At 43.8% G+C, this 15,648-nt stretch overlaps 1 long non-coding RNA gene across 1 annotated transcript; it reads right to left on the minus strand.

Annotated features, from left to right (window-relative positions):
• Positions 1–1,104: 1,104 nt before the first annotated feature.
• Positions 1,105–14,267, minus strand: LOC310966235. Its single transcript, XR_014593808.1, has 3 exons — positions 14,162–14,267; positions 11,236–11,426; positions 1,105–1,455 (listed from the first exon to the last, which is right to left on the minus strand). It is a non-coding gene; the product is annotated as an uncharacterized lncRNA (long non-coding RNA).
• Positions 14,268–15,648: the final 1,381 nt, after the last annotated feature.

Genomic DNA, 15,648 nt, shown 5'->3' on the forward strand with positions numbered 1-15,648 from the left:
TTCACATGTTAACAAAGAAAAAAGTACTTTGCTTTGCTATATGCAGAAATATGTTGCAAAGGCAGTATTTCAAAGGAGTCTTGAAAATATAGCATGCACTGTGTACATTACCACTAAGAAGACTTTCATAAATCCTCTTAATTGTAATAAGGGCATTCCTAGCATCTTCTGTGTCCATTTCCCATGGACAGACACACTCGGCTGTAAACCCATCTGGAGCTCTGCTGGCAAGGAGGATGGGATGTCGCTCTAACAGTTGCCACTTGTGGAGCTGAAACAAAATTGGCACAAAATCACAAGACAGAAAATTGGATACATAAATAGAAGGTCATAATGCATGAAAAAATATATTTTATGCTTTGATACCTATACATATAAGCTATACATTGAGACTCAGAGTGAGGTCACTATAAACTGTTTTAGTAGCAATGTAAAAAACAAAAAACCTTGGTAAAAAAGACAGCTATTCAAATTCAGTGTGAGACAAGGGAAGCATCACATGCTTCAATATCTAAAAACACAGCTACCGCTACAAACTATCCAATTAAATTTTATTCATGGTATCTAATCATAACAGAAGTTGTCTCAGGACACTTTTCATAAAGAGCAGGTCAAAACCACACTATAAGATATCAAAGACCATCAGATATGCGTTAAGGAACAACTTCCGAATTCTAATCCTGCAATGTAAATGTTCATTTTCAGGTTTTGCTATGTATTTGAAAGTTGCTTGAATCAATCTTGCATGCTATTACATACTTTCTATGACTAAAATCTTGTCAAACAATACAATAGATCATATGTTTATACTCAGCTCGATTGGGCCCAGTTATTGTGGATATTACAAATTACTTTTTATTCCATCACAAGAGTTTTCTATTACATTTTCTCCTGTTTTGCCCAGTTAATCAGTTGAACAACTGTGTTTGAAATTTACTTGCCACCCGGGTTTTGTTTGCGAGGGTCCTCTAGTTTTTTCTGAACCTTAGCTGAGGCGGATGGACCATATTCCTAGGAGACAGTTTGTCTCCTCCACCGAGCACTGCTTTGATTTTGCATCCATATTTTATCCAAAGAGGTTATAACTGTTAATGATATTTTGCACAAGCTCTGTGTTTTTAAAAATGGCGCTCAGAACATTTATGTTTCTCTTGTTGGTCATCATAATCCCGCCCCCAGGCCCTGACGGAAGCAAGACTTGATATCAGACCTGGTACAAGATTAAGCACTCGGTCCAAACCGGCCCTCAAAATGCCTTGGTCGAATAGAGTACGCAGGCTGAGGGGAGACCAGGAGACGAGGGCACCTGAAGCAATAGGAACTGTATTTGTGGCCTTAAATGGAACCTGTCATTGGTGGGGACCAGTGGAGAAGAAAGGAGAAATTCTGCTCCTGGCCTCAGGAGAAGCTACTGCTGCCAGGTGTTCAGCTTTCCCCCTTCCACAGAAGCAACAACTGCGGGTCAAAGGGGGCAATAAACGATCTGGCGATAGCAATGTGTTTATATATACGCAATAACAGCAGGCTCTGATCTAGTAGTGCATAACCCTGTTCACCAGTGACTTAGGTAGAGTGAAAACAAGACAACAAGACAAGACAATTGGGAGTGGTACAGTAAATCGAGAATTCAGGATTGTGTTGCACAATAAAACAAAGATGAGTGTTAAATTGCTGTAAAAGCAAATAATGTAAGAGAAATATAGCAATGTAAATTCAATTAAATTCAATTCAATTTTATTTATACTGTCGAATCATAACAAAAGTTATCTCAGGACACTTTACAGAGTAGGGGCCTGTTTCACAAAGCAGGTTTAGTGAAAACTCTGAGTCTGTTAACCCTGAAATGAGGGAAACTCTGAGTTTTCCGTTTCACAAAGGGAGGTAACTCAAACCAGAGACAGAGGGGTAACTCTAGCCTGTTTCACAAAGAGAGGTAACTTAACCTCTCGGTCAGTTACCATGGTAACATGCTCTCTGAAACTAACCTGGTCGGGACCAGGTTTTTCTCAGAAAACCTTGAGTTTCTCTCTGTCTCCGCCCTCTTTCAGCCACACACGGTGTTTGATTTCCTCATTCATTCAGTCAGCGGGCGAGTTTTGGCATAGTATCGTTCTGTCGTCAGTTTTTTCAGAAAATCATTGCAAAAATCAGACATAAGTTATATTAGGTGGCGACTATTTCACTACCATGGCATGTCCTTTTGATAACGATCCCGTGGATGAAGGTGCAGAATTAGTGCGCAGAGAATTAAATATTCGTCGGGAGATGATTATCAAACTATTGATTATAGATGTTCTTGCATTTCCAGGCAATTCTCTTTTTGAGCGGAACCCTTTCATGTCACAGCAGATATTCTGTGTTGCGCTGCGTTTTTTTGCAAACGGGAGTTTTTTTTATACAACGTATAAAAATCATTCAGTAGGTCTACATTAGAAGTTATATTAGGTGGTGACTATTTACACTACCATGGCATGTCCTTTTGATAACTATCCCGTGGATGAAGGTGACGCATTAGTGCGCAGAGAATTAAATATTCGTCGGGAGATGATTATCAGACCGCGCATAGACGTCCTTAATATACTGCAGCCATAATTACAAAATGAATGAAATGGATCTTTTGAGCAAGTTGAATGTATTTGAAGTTGAATGTATTTGAGTATTTGCGTTTTTTTGCAAATAGGAGTTTTTTATACAACATTTATATGTTGAATAAAAAACAGCCACTTACGGTAATATTTACTTTACCATGTAAAACCTGCTCAAAATGAGGCGTCACCATGAGATTTTGCCCATGTTTTACCTGTTTGAATACCTGTATGTTTTTATGTTTCATCTTAGTGTGCGCTTCTCCCCCGTGGGAATGCACTTAAATGAAATAAACTAATAGGCTCCCACTCAAGCAGTTTCCCCTGTGATATTACTGTGATTACAACAGGACTACATTTAAACTTATGCACTGACCCGAGCCGCAATGTTCTCCTGCACCGTCTCCCTCTCTTTTGCTGCTGCAGCGGTGTAAACTTGCTCAAACTCTCCGTATGAGCGCATTAATATTTCCATTTCCAGTTGTAGCGTAGCCCTCCCCTTCCCCGTTGCTATGGTGACTCGTCGAATCAGGGCTCCATTGATGCTGTCTTTTTTTACTTGTGGTGCACGCGCTTAACTCCAGGTCAAACTACTCTGAGTTGATCAACCTAACGCAAATCTGCTGTTCTGGAACCGAAAACTCAGAGTTTCCTATCTCAGAGTAGATCAACTCAGAGTTCAGGGTTAAACTCAGAGTTTTTTGAACCTGCTTTGTGAAACAGGCCCTAGGTAAAGACCACACTCAATGACTTATTTATGATTTACATAGACCCAACAATTCCTCTGTAGAGTACGGTGGCAACGAAAAACCTTCCCTTTAACAGGCAGGAACGTCAGACAGACCCAGCTCTGTGGAGGACGGCCATCTGTCTTGACCGGTTGGGGAAGTAGAAAAGGAGAGAGAAAGAGAGAAAAGACACACAGAAGGACAGAGAGAAACAGACAGACACACTTGCAGAGATGCAAGCAAAGCCTAACAGTAACTATAATAATATTTATAGTAATGTGAATATGACGTATATGTTAAGACAGTTAATACAACAGAATAGTAGAAACAAGCACAGCTAAGGTGACAGAACATGAAAATGATAATTATGGTGGCAAACATGATCAATGATGAGTAGTGGCAATAACAGCTACGATACAGCTACAAATTTTATAGTTTATTAAACTAGTGATAGTTAAATGAGTAACAGTGATAATAGCAGCAGGAAGCGTCATGTAGGACCACGGCAGCAGGCACCACCACGATCAGCAGAGACCTGCGAGACGACAAAGCACAAACAACTCCGGGGAAGAAGCTGAATTAGTAACATGCATTGATGAGACATGAATGGTACAGACAGAGAGGAGAGAAGCTCAGAGTATCAGGAAAAGTATTATCCCCCGGCAGACTAGGCCTATAGCAGCATAATTAAGCAGAATAAAATCTTATGGTTAGTCCTAGCTGTAAGCTTTATCAAAAAGGAAAGTTTTAAGTTTACTCTTAAATATGGGGACAGTGTCTGCCTCCCGAATAACATTTGGGAGTTTGTTCCACAGGAGAGGAGCTTGGTAGCTGAAGGCTCTGCTTCCAATTCTACTTTTGGAGACTCTAGGAACGACGAGTAGCCCTGCATTCTCAGAGCGCAGAGATCTAGTTGGGTGATACGGTACTATGAGCTCTTTAAGATACCACGGAGCCTGACCAATAAGAGCCTGTACGTAAGGAGAAGGATTTTAAATTCTATTCTAGATTTTACAGGTAGCCAATGCAAAGAAGCTAATACAGGAGAAATATGTTCTCTTCGGTTTGTATTAGCTAGTACACGAGTTGCAGCATTTTGGACCAACTGGAGACTCTTAACAGACTTATTGGAGCAGCCTGATAATAAGGAGTTGCAATAGTCCAGCCTAGAAGTAACAAATGCATGGACTAGTTTCTCTGCATCTTTCTGAGACACAATGTTCCTAATTTTTGCAATATTACGCAGGTGAAAATATGCAGTCCTTGTCGTTTTATGTGAGAATCGAAGGACAAATCCTGATTAAAAAAAACACCCAGATTCCTTACTGTGGTGCTGGAGGACAACACAACATCATCCAGAGTAACAATGTCTTTAGCTATTGAGTTTCGGAGGCCTTTGGGGCCAAGTACAATAACTTCAGTTTTCTCTGAGTTTAACATCAGAAAATTGCCGGTCATCCAGCTTTTTATTTCCTTAATGCACATTTGAAGTTTATCCAACTGATCGGTTTCTTCTGGTTTGATTGACAAATATAATTGTGTATCATCAGCATAACAATGAAAATTTATGGAGTGCTTCCTTATAATATTTCCTATGGGAAGCATATATAAGTCAAGTCAAGTCAAGTCAGTTTTATTGTCAAAAATTGCAATATGCATGACATACAAAATGCAAAAAATGAAATTACAGTCCTCTCAGACCCAGTGCAATTGGCATATTAATAATTAAAAATAAAAATAGACTAAAGAATTAACAATTTTTTTTATATATACAACATAATAAAAATAATTAAAATATACAAAGAGTAAAAAAAAAAATGTAAAGTGGCAGTGGATTGTAAAGTGACAAGTGAAAATGACAGTGGTATGAATCAGAATAAGATAATAATAATAAATAGACAGTAACAATGCAATGACATTTGTTGAATTGAGGTAGAGCGGTATTGTTCATTAAGGTGAGGTAGTGCAGTGAAGTGCAAATAGCAGTTCGAGTCCGAGTTCAGATGTAATGTGTGTGTGTGTGTGTGTGTGTGTGGGGGGGGGGGGGGGGTAGGGGGGGCATGATGTCAGATGACGGAGGGGAGGGGAGGTGTAAGGGTGGCTGTGGCAGGGGGCAGAGTCAGAGGGGGGAGGGGGGGCAGAGTAGGGAGGGAGTTGAGTCTCCTGACTGCCTGGTGGCAGAAACTGACTTTTAGCCTGCTGGTTTTGGCTTGGAGACTCCGCAGTCTCCTCCCCGACGGCAGCAGGCTGAAGAGGCTGTTGGAGGGGTGGGTGGGGTCACCTGCGATCCTGATGGCTCTGCGGGTGAGACGGGTGTTGTAAATGTCCGACAGGGGGGGGGGGGAGAGACACCAATAATCCTCTCAGCTGCCCTCACGATGCGCTGCAGAGTCTTGCGGCAGGACACGGTGCAGGCGCCGTACCACACGGTGATGCAGCTGGAGAGGATGCTCTCGATGGTGCCTCTGTAGAAGGTGTGCATGATGGGGGTCGGGGCTCTTGCTCTCCTGAGCTTGCGGAGGAAGTACAGGCGCTGGTTTGCTCTCTTGGCCAGTGATGCTGAGTTGTTGCTCCAGGACAGGTCTTCAGAGATGTGCACTCCCAGGAACTTGGTGCTGCTTACCTGCTCCACTGCAGCACCGTCGATGGTGAGTGGAACATGCTGGGAGTGCCGTCGTCTGAAGTCCACAACAATCTCCTTCGTCTTCTCCACATTCAGGCAGAGATTGTTGTCCTTGCACCACGTGGCCAGGTGGCTCACCTCGTCCCTGTAGGCGGTCTCCTCATCGTTGCTGATGAGACCGACCACAGTTGTGTCGTCCGCAAACTTGATGAAGAGGTTGGAGCCGGATGATGGTGTGCAGTCGTGGGTCAGCAGAGTGAAGAGGAGGGGGCTCAGCACACACCCCTGGGGGGCCCCTGTGTTGAGCGTGATGGTGCTGGAGGTGTTGCTTCCAACTCGAACTGCCTGTGGTCTCCCCGTCAGGAAGTCCAGCAGCCAGTTGCACAGGGAGGTGTTGAGCCCCAGCTGACTGAGCTTGTGGGTGAGCTGCTGAGGGATGATTGTGTTGAATGCTGAGCTGAAGTAAATGAACAGCATTCTGACATGGAGTCTCTGGTCTCTAGGTGGGTGAGGGCTGAGTGGAGGGCGGTGGAGATGGCATCGTCGGTCGAGCGGTTGGACCGATATGCAAACTGGAAAGGGTCCAGGGTGGGGGGGAGGGCAGACTTGATGTGTTGCATGACTAGCTGCTCGAAGCACTTCATGATGATGGGAGTGAGTGCAACCGGGCGGTAGTCATTGTGGCAGGTGGGGGACGACTTCTTCGGGACCGGGATGATGGTGGTGGCTTTGAGGCACGTGGGGACAGCAGCCTGGCTCAGTGAGGTGTTGAAGATGTCCGTGAGGACATCTGTGAGCTCCTCAGCACAGTCTCTCAGGACACGACCAGGAATGTTGTCGGGACCCGGGGCTTTGCGTGCGTTGGTCCCTCTGAGGGATTTCCTCACGCTGTTCGGGGATAGCGTCAGCACCTGGTCGCCGAGAGGTGGTGAGGTCTTCTGTGCCGGGGTGCTGTTGTCAGCCTCGAAGCGAGCGAAGAAGTCGTTCAGCTGGTCTGGCAGAGTTGAGGAGTTGTCACAGGTCTGTGGAGAGGGCTTGTAGTCTGTGATGGTCTGTATCCCCCGCCACAGGTTCCTGGTGTCTCTGCTGTCTCTGAAGTGGTCGGCGATCCTCCTGGAGTATTGTCTCTTGGCTATCCTGATGCCACGTGACAGGTTTGCCCGGGCTGTCCTCAGGCCCATCTCGTCGCCGGCTTTAAAGGCAACGTTACGAGCCTTCAGGAGCCTGTGGACCTCCTCTGTCAACCATGGCTTCTGGTTGGCCCGGATGGAGATGGTTTTAGTCACCGTGACGTCTTCCATGCACTTCCTCATGTAGGACATGACGGTGTCTGTGTACTCCTGGAGGTCTGTGGTGTTGTCGTAGGTGGCTGCTTGTCTGAACATGCTCCAGTCAGTGGTGGAAAAGCAGTCCTGGAGTGCCTCTGACGACCCCTCAGGCCACACCTGAACCTGCTTCTTGACTGGTTTGATGACCTTCACCAGGGGCCTGTGAGCTGGCATTAGCATGACAGTGGAGTGGTCTGAAGCTCCGAGGTGGGGGAGGGGGAGGGCTTTGTAGGCCCCTCTGTGTGTAGTATAAACATTGTCCAGGATATTGTTTCCCCGTGTCGGAAAAGTGATGTGTCCATGGAGTTGTGGAAACACGCTTTTGGGGTTGGCGTGGTTGAAATCCCCAGCCAGGATGAGGAAGGCATCTGGGTGGGCTGTCTGCTGCTCACTGATGTGCTGGTGGAGTTCATTCAGTGCCTCACTCCTGTTGTTGGTGGAGCCAGGTGGGATGTAAATTGCTACCAGCAATATGGCACTGAATTCCCTCGGCAGGTAGAATGGCCGGCATTTGATGACCATAAGCTCCACCAGTGATGAGCAGTGTTTACAGACCACAGCAGCGTCACGGCACCAGGCATCACTGATGTAAACACAGAGTCCCCCGCCGCGAGTCCTCCCCCCCTCGACGAGCGCTCTGTCTGCCCGGTAGCATGTTAGCCGGGCTAGCTGGATAGCACAGTCTGGTACGCCGTCATTCAGCCATGTTTCCACAAACACAAGAACGCAACAGTCACTCACGCTCTTGGAAGTTGTGCGGAGAAGTCTGATGTAATCCAGTTTATTGTCCAGCGAGCGTACGTTGGCCAGCGTGATGGTAGGGATGGTCGGCCGATGAGGGCTAGCCGCTAGCCTAGCTCGGATACCTCCGCGCTTCCCCCTCTTCTGCCTCCTCATGCACCGCCTGTGGCGCCTCCGCTGTGGGCTGTATACAGGAGTGGGGGTCGGTGGATGAGCCGGCTCCTGGAGCAGGCCGCAGTCGCGTAGCTCTTCCGCGTCAGCTGGTTTGAGTTTTGTAGAGATGGTTCTGCTGATGTTGAGCAGAACCTCACGGGAGTAGATGCGTCTCGGGTGTAGCGAGGACGACTGGGACGAACATATGCACGCGTGTGCATAACACAAAAAACACAAAATTGCCGAATCGACGGGAGAGAGAGGAGCCGCTGCGTGTGCACGCGCCGCCATCTTGGCCATCTTGGAAAAGAATCGGTCCAAGGACAGAACCCTGTGGGACTCCGTGACTATCTTAAGTGTGCATGGAGGATTTGTCATTAACATGTACAAACTGAGATCTATCTGATAAATATGGGAATACATGGCTCAATAGAGCTGTGGCTCTCTGTCAGCCTGGCTACAGTGCTGAAAAGAAATCTAGGATTGTTCTTATTCTCCTCTATTAAAGATGAGTAATAGGCTGCTCTCGCATTATAGAGGGCCTTCCTATATGTTTTAAGACTTTCTTGCCAAACTAAGTGAGATTCCTCCAGTTTAGTTGAGCGCAATTTACTTTCCAACTTTTGCGATATTTGTTTTAATTCACGGGTTTGTAAGTTATACCACGGAGCTAACTTCCTCTGTTTTATCATCTTCTTTTTTAAAGGAGCAACAAAGTCGAGTGTTGTTCGTAGAGAGCCTGCAACACTGTCAACAATGTGATCAATTTCAGAGAAACTAACGTTAGTGCAGGAATCTTGAATATTAGAATAAGGCATTAAAGTAAATGCAGATGGAATCGCTTCCTTAAATTTAGTTATAGCACTATCAGATAAACATCTAGTGTAGACACTTTTACCCAGAGGTGAGTAGTCCTGTAATATGAATTCAAAAGTTATTAAATAATGGTCTGATAAAATAGGATTCTGTGGAAAGACTATTAAATCATTAATTTCCACACCATAGGCCAAAACAAGGTCGAGGGTGTGATTAAAACAGTGAGTAGGTTTATGTACACTCTGACTAAAACCAATCGAATCTAATAGAGAGATAAACGCAATACTAAGACTATTATTATCAACGTCCACATGAATATTAAAATCACCTACAATGATTACTTTGTCAGATTTAAGGACTAAATCTGACAGAAACTCTGAGAATTCAGACAGAAATTCAGAGTACGGACCAGGAGCATGGTACACTATAACAAATATAATTGGCTGCACAGTTTTCCAGGTTGAATGTGAAAGACTAAGAACAAGACTTTCAAATGAATTATAATTTAGTTTAGGTTTAGGGTTTATTAATAGGCCTGAGTCATAAATAGCTGCAACGCCTCCTCCTCGACCACTGCCTCGAGGAATATGACTATTAATATGACTGGGAGGAGTGGATTCATTTAGGCAAACATATTCTTCATGACACAGCCATGTTTTGGTCAGACAGAGTAAATCAATATGGTTATCTGATATCAGATCATTTACTAATACAGCTTTAGATGACAGAGATCTGATGTTTAAAAGTCCACATTTTATTTTCTGATATTGTTGCATTATCGCAGATTTTGCGTTGATTTGTATCAAGTTTTTCTGTATAGCTCCTCTTCTGTTCATTTTTGATCTGTTTAATTTATATGAACGTGGGGCAGACAGTGTTTGTATACTAAACTGAGCTGGAAAATGCTCCACAGGGAGTGCAGAGAGGTGTGTAAGACTGCCACTCTGCTTCCTGGGCACCTGCGATAAGGGCAGCGCAGAGAGGTGTATTAAACTGTGACTCTGCTTCCTGATCCCAACACTGGGTTGTCATGGTTTTAGACCGCTAACAACTGCGTCTAGGTTCTTAGATATGAGAGCAGCACCCTCCAAAGTAGGATGAATACCATCTCTCTTAATAAGACCAGGTTTTCCCCAGAAAGACTGCCAATTATCTACTAAGCCCACATTATTTACTGGGCCCCATCCAGATAGCCAGCGACGGAATGATGACATGCGGCTATACATGTCATCGCAAGTCAAGTTGGGCAGGGGACCAGAGAAAATTACGGAGTCCGACATAGTTTTATGCATAAGCACACACCGACTTCACATTCATTTTAGTGACCTCCGATTGACGTAATCGGGGGTCATTACCGCCGACGTGAATAACAATCCTACCATATTTACGTTTATCCTTAGCCAGAAGTTTCAAATAGGATTCAATGTCGCCCGCTCTGGCCCCTGGGATGCATGTTACTATGGTCCCTGGTGTCACTAAGTTCACGTTTCTCAAAATGGAGCTGCCAATAACCAGTGTTGTTTCCTCAGCAGGTGTGTCACTGAGTGGAGAAAACTTGTTTGAAACGTGAACGGGCGGATGGTTAACCATGGACTTCGATTTAGAACTATTCTTTCCTCTCACAGTCACCCAGGAGGACCCTGGCTGCTCAGGGATTGCCGGGGGAGGGCTAGCAGGAGCTAACGCTACACTATGTGGCTTCGCACCGGCTAAAGTTATAGGTGGCAGGCTAGCTACTGTAGCGTAAGACTGAGCTTCCATGGTGCGGAGCCGTGCCTCTAACTCACTGAGCCTCGCCTCCAGCGCTACAAGTACACTACACTTATTACACTTACCATTATCACTAAAGGAGGCAGAGGAGTAGCTAAACATACGACACTACGAGCAAGAGAGAGCAGGAGAGAGAGCGGGGGAAGCCATCACCAGACGTGATGCTAACTGCTAAGCTTAAGTGGCTAACAGCGTGTAACGTTTAATTAGCAAGAAAGCGGCTGAAAGAAGGAGAGCTGTGAGTGCTTGAGTAGAACTAGTGATGATTAAATGTTAAGCGGTAGTTAGCCGCTGTGGTGAATATTATAGCAAAAACAGTTGAATTTAGTGAGAGCAGCTAACAGTGAAACAACAACGAGTGACCAACACACAAGCACCGGAAATTACGTAATACGTCACCGTAACACGTCAGCCTCACCGTAAATGTAAAGATCAGCAATTAATTACTTATTATTTTATGACCACTGTCTGAAAGGAAAAAAATAACCTACCAGTAGATTTGTTGCATCATACATTTTGTTGATGCTGCAGTTTTTTTTGTGTGTGTTCCCAATCGTGGCCAAATTTCTTCTTTTGATTCTTTATTTTTTTTGTAAGGCTGCTTGGCCCCGCACTGCATACACATCTTGCTGGCCACACCAATCGTTTCCTTGCATGTGATGCATTGTTTTTGAGTAGGCATCTTGAGACAGAAACAGAAATAAGAAATGAGAACACTGCATGCTGTGTTACCAGTGAATAATAAATTAACACAATAAATACAGTGCTCTTACATGTTGGCCTTCAAAGAAAACTGCTACAGCATAATACTACTCAGGACCTGTTTCCCCAAATTAGTTTTTTTCCCAAGTCAATTTATAAAAACTGTATATGTGATAGTTTCTTGAGGGCTCTAGAAGGTAACAATAAATGCTTGTTATGAATTAAGAAATACCTATAGACCTTTTCAAAGATGTAAACTTAAACATTCCAAAACAGTCCTAGTTTATTTCCTGTTGCAGTGAATGTGAATGACACCAGCTGTCAGGAAGTAAACAAGGAACAAGGCTGTTGCCTAGCAATGGAATTCCGTTGAAAAGGTCTATTGAAAACAAAATACGTTAGGTGGTATATTAACAAATGCATTCTTCCTTAAAACATGCACAAATAGTCACAAACATAGTAAATGGGTCACAAATTTGATGGTACACCTGTTTTGTCTGTCCTCTACCGTGTCTTATGTATTCCTGGCTTTGCACCTGTACGTGTCTTTACGTAATCTAGGTCGTCTAAAAATATATTTTAATCTCAACTAGACAGCCTGATTCAAAGAAAAGATTAAATCTAAAATACATATAATTTTAGCTTACCATTTCATGTAACGTAAGACTAATTGGGAGCGTGTAAACGCATATAACGTTAGACACCTATAACAATAACGATGAGCGATCTCTTTCAATTAAAATTAGCTATTGTGAAAACGGATATTTATACAAATCATCATCAAAGTTTAATATCACGTTAGCGGTTGTCCGCGCTAGCTGATGTTGAGATCAACCTGCAGTTGCCTCCCCGGGTCCGTTGATCGGAGGATGGAAGAAGAGATCTTGAGACGATGGCTTGAGATCACACCAATATCTTTATTGGAGCACTTTGCAAAGCGGAGACAAGTTCTGATACAACACCAACCAGGTCATACATCAGACGAGTCTGTTGTGGTCTAAGAGTAGCGGCTTTAAATACACTGGTGGGCTGATGGTAACGCCCCCAAGGTAAAAAGGTGGCAACAGATGTTAATCTGCCTAGCAACATCTTATAACACTAAATGCTGAGAGAAGGAATTTAGTGCATGTCCCTATATGGCTATCTAGAGAGACAGATGTGTCTGTGTTTGCAACACACAAACTTGTTAGTTAAGGAATATGTGTGTGTGCCTAAAATGAGGAAATGAGCATTTCCTCTGTTTGTTAGAATCTTTACGAGGTGATGGGAGAATGGGCCGAGATATCTTACCTTGCACATTCTAGGCTCTGTGTTGCAAGTTTATTATCTGCTCAATCAGCAAGGAATAGTCTCATTCCAGGGGTACTGTGTACCAACTTCAGTTTAGAGCCACATGAAGAGAGCAGCTCATTTCTCTTACTTCCACACTGACTAGCTTTATTGCCTAGTTAAATGAATGTTAACTGAGCTCTTAAAACATTATACAGCCGATGATAATCTAGTTTCTATTACATTACAGTTTTTTTTGATTGCTTTGACGCAGTAGTCGACTCAAAATACAAATTTTTCAAAACTGTTAACGCAAACGCCTAAACAGTGGCACCAACGGTCAAAATGACTCATTTTGCCTGCAAAAGGCTCTACCTCCGCCAAAACTTTTAAAATATCGACCAAAAGCAAATTTTGCCCTCAAACAACACAACTTGCACACAAGTGCATAAGCGCTTCCAATCAGTCATTAGACAAGGGGCATCAAAATACAACATTCAGCTGTCAATGTGAATCAGTGCTGCATTACTGGTCAGCAGCTTACATATCAGTGCCAATTTGCTTTCTTGCAAAAAATAGATCCAGAATCATATACAATGATTTTTCAAATTTTATTGAATGCAGTATTCATTCTTTTTTTTGAGATTGTGGCTAAGAAATGAATTATTCCAACAGAAACCACATATATAGTATGAAAGGAAAAATACAGTAAAATCCATCACTGTGTAAGACATAAGGAAAATGAAAATAAAAATTCTGTACAATAAAGAAAAAAATCTCTTCTAGTCAATTCTCTCTTGACGAATAGGCCACATGGCCTCATCTACATCGCACTCAATATTTTCTCAACGATGCACCTAGGGAAAAATCTTCTTGCATGCCCGATCCAGCCTTGGCATGCCTCTGCATCTATATCTTGGGCAGCAGCGGTCATTGCATCGATCAAGGGCATCTGGTCATAGGGGCGATGATCGTAAACCTTCCATCTCCATGTACTGAAGAATTCCTCTAAAAATGGAGAGTATGGAGGAAGCCTGCAGACTGATTGCAAATTGAAAAGTTTTGTGAAGTAGTGTCAAACAGGTGCTTCAGTGATTTCATACTGGTCAAGAAGTGTCTAAGAGATTGGTAAATATATGTTCTGTTTGGTTACCACAGCTAAAGCAGTGGAGTTTGGACTGCTTGAATGACATCTGCGTTAACTGATTTGCAAAAGGATGCGGGAAGTGTGTCAAAGCAATGACAATGGGTTAACTCATTTGCAAGAGGTGTCTTTTGGTCTGCTGAGAGAGTGATGATGAAGACTGAGAGGTTACCAGTTTCTTCAACCAGGTCAAAGCAATCAAAACAAACTGTAATAGACGGCGAAAGGACATAGAATGCAATGATTTACACATTTGATCGTTCTCAAATCGTTTTTAGCACTATTTATTACTAGCTACTTACCTTTAATAGTCCGTGTGTCAAGTGATGAAAAAAGATGTAATCATATAGACCCACAATGCACCATGGACACATGCGAAAAGAGGCATACGTCCTGCCTACGTTCAAACCCGACGCAGGGGGCTTTCAACTCATTTAAGGACTGCCCTGAGCTTCAAATATGGACGTTTAAGGAGCGCCCTGAGCTTCAAATAGCGACGTTTAAGGAGCGCCCTGAGCTTCAAATATGGACGTTTAAGGAGTGCCCTGAGCTTCAAATAGCGACGTTTAAGGAGCACCCTGAGCTTCAAATAGCGACGTTTAAGGGGCGTCCTGAGCTTCAAATATCGCCGCGGACGGGCTTGCATTGGAATGAGTTGAAAGCCCTCTGCGTGGGTTTGTACGTTTAAGGAGACCTTTTTAGTCAGTAACTAACGCCAAAGGCCCCTGACCAAGCGTCAGTTTTTGACGCGTTGGGTGTGAGACTGTGTTGTAATGGTAGTGTGTGCACGAAAACCTTGTCACTGGGGAAACATGGCTCCTCTGCTTCTCCACTTGTGGACCTTTGTTCACAGTCACATTTTAAACTTGAATAGGCATACAAGCAGGAATGCATTGTGGAGGAAATCGAGTGACAGTCTCTCTTCGTTCATAGAGGGGCGTTTGCTACAAACCATGCCCCTGAAACGGAAATCCAACCCTGTACTGGAGTAACTCGCGTTCCATCACCGTCTCTTTTGTGACATTTGAGGATATTTTTACATGTGTGCCTGTAAAAAATAAACACTGTAGTTTTTGAGTCATGCTGTCAACAGAAAAAACACAAGGGGTTAATATCAATGGAATAACACACTTTTATTGTATATTGCCATAGGCTAAATTTACAGCACAACAGTGTACACTAGACAGAGTGGTGCGCCATTGTGTTATGCGGCATCACCTGCTCGTTTGTGACTCTGGTCGCACTGACTGGTGAAGATTAATGCTACATTTGAAGCATTCAAATCAAGTGCGGTACGTGATAAAAGCTTTAATGCCATCAACTGTACGCGTGGGTTCACAATATCGGTTGGTGCAAGCGAACCTGGTGTACACATGCTGATGAGGTCGAGAGTCAGATACTTGCACAATACACTGATCAAAATGTCAGCGTTTGCAGAGAACAGAGCGCCCTTCAACCTGCAAATTATCTGCTTCTCAGCATCTGCTATTCCCTGTACATCTGCCATGATGGACACGTTGAACCTGGGCTTGCCCGTGTCACTGGAAGGGTCTGTTGCGAGCGCAGTGTACAGTCAGATCCTCCCCGAGGTCAGAGCACGTGGTTATATATCTGTCCATGAGATTTACAGCCGGCAAAAAAAAAGAGCTGTGACTTTTTGTGTTCACCAGTATAATGTTCACCAGTCGACAGTTCTGGTAGTCTGTGACAGCATTGCTAGTTAGCTCCTGAGGGTTTGGGTGATCTATCCCAGTTTTGTTTGCAGCGTTTGTACTGTGCAGATGCAGTT

The sequence above is a fragment of the Echiichthys vipera genome (assembly GCF_963691815.1).
Source record: "Echiichthys vipera genome assembly, chromosome: Y".
In the NCBI taxonomy this organism is placed as follows: domain Eukaryota; kingdom Metazoa; phylum Chordata; class Actinopteri; order Perciformes; family Trachinidae; genus Echiichthys; species Echiichthys vipera.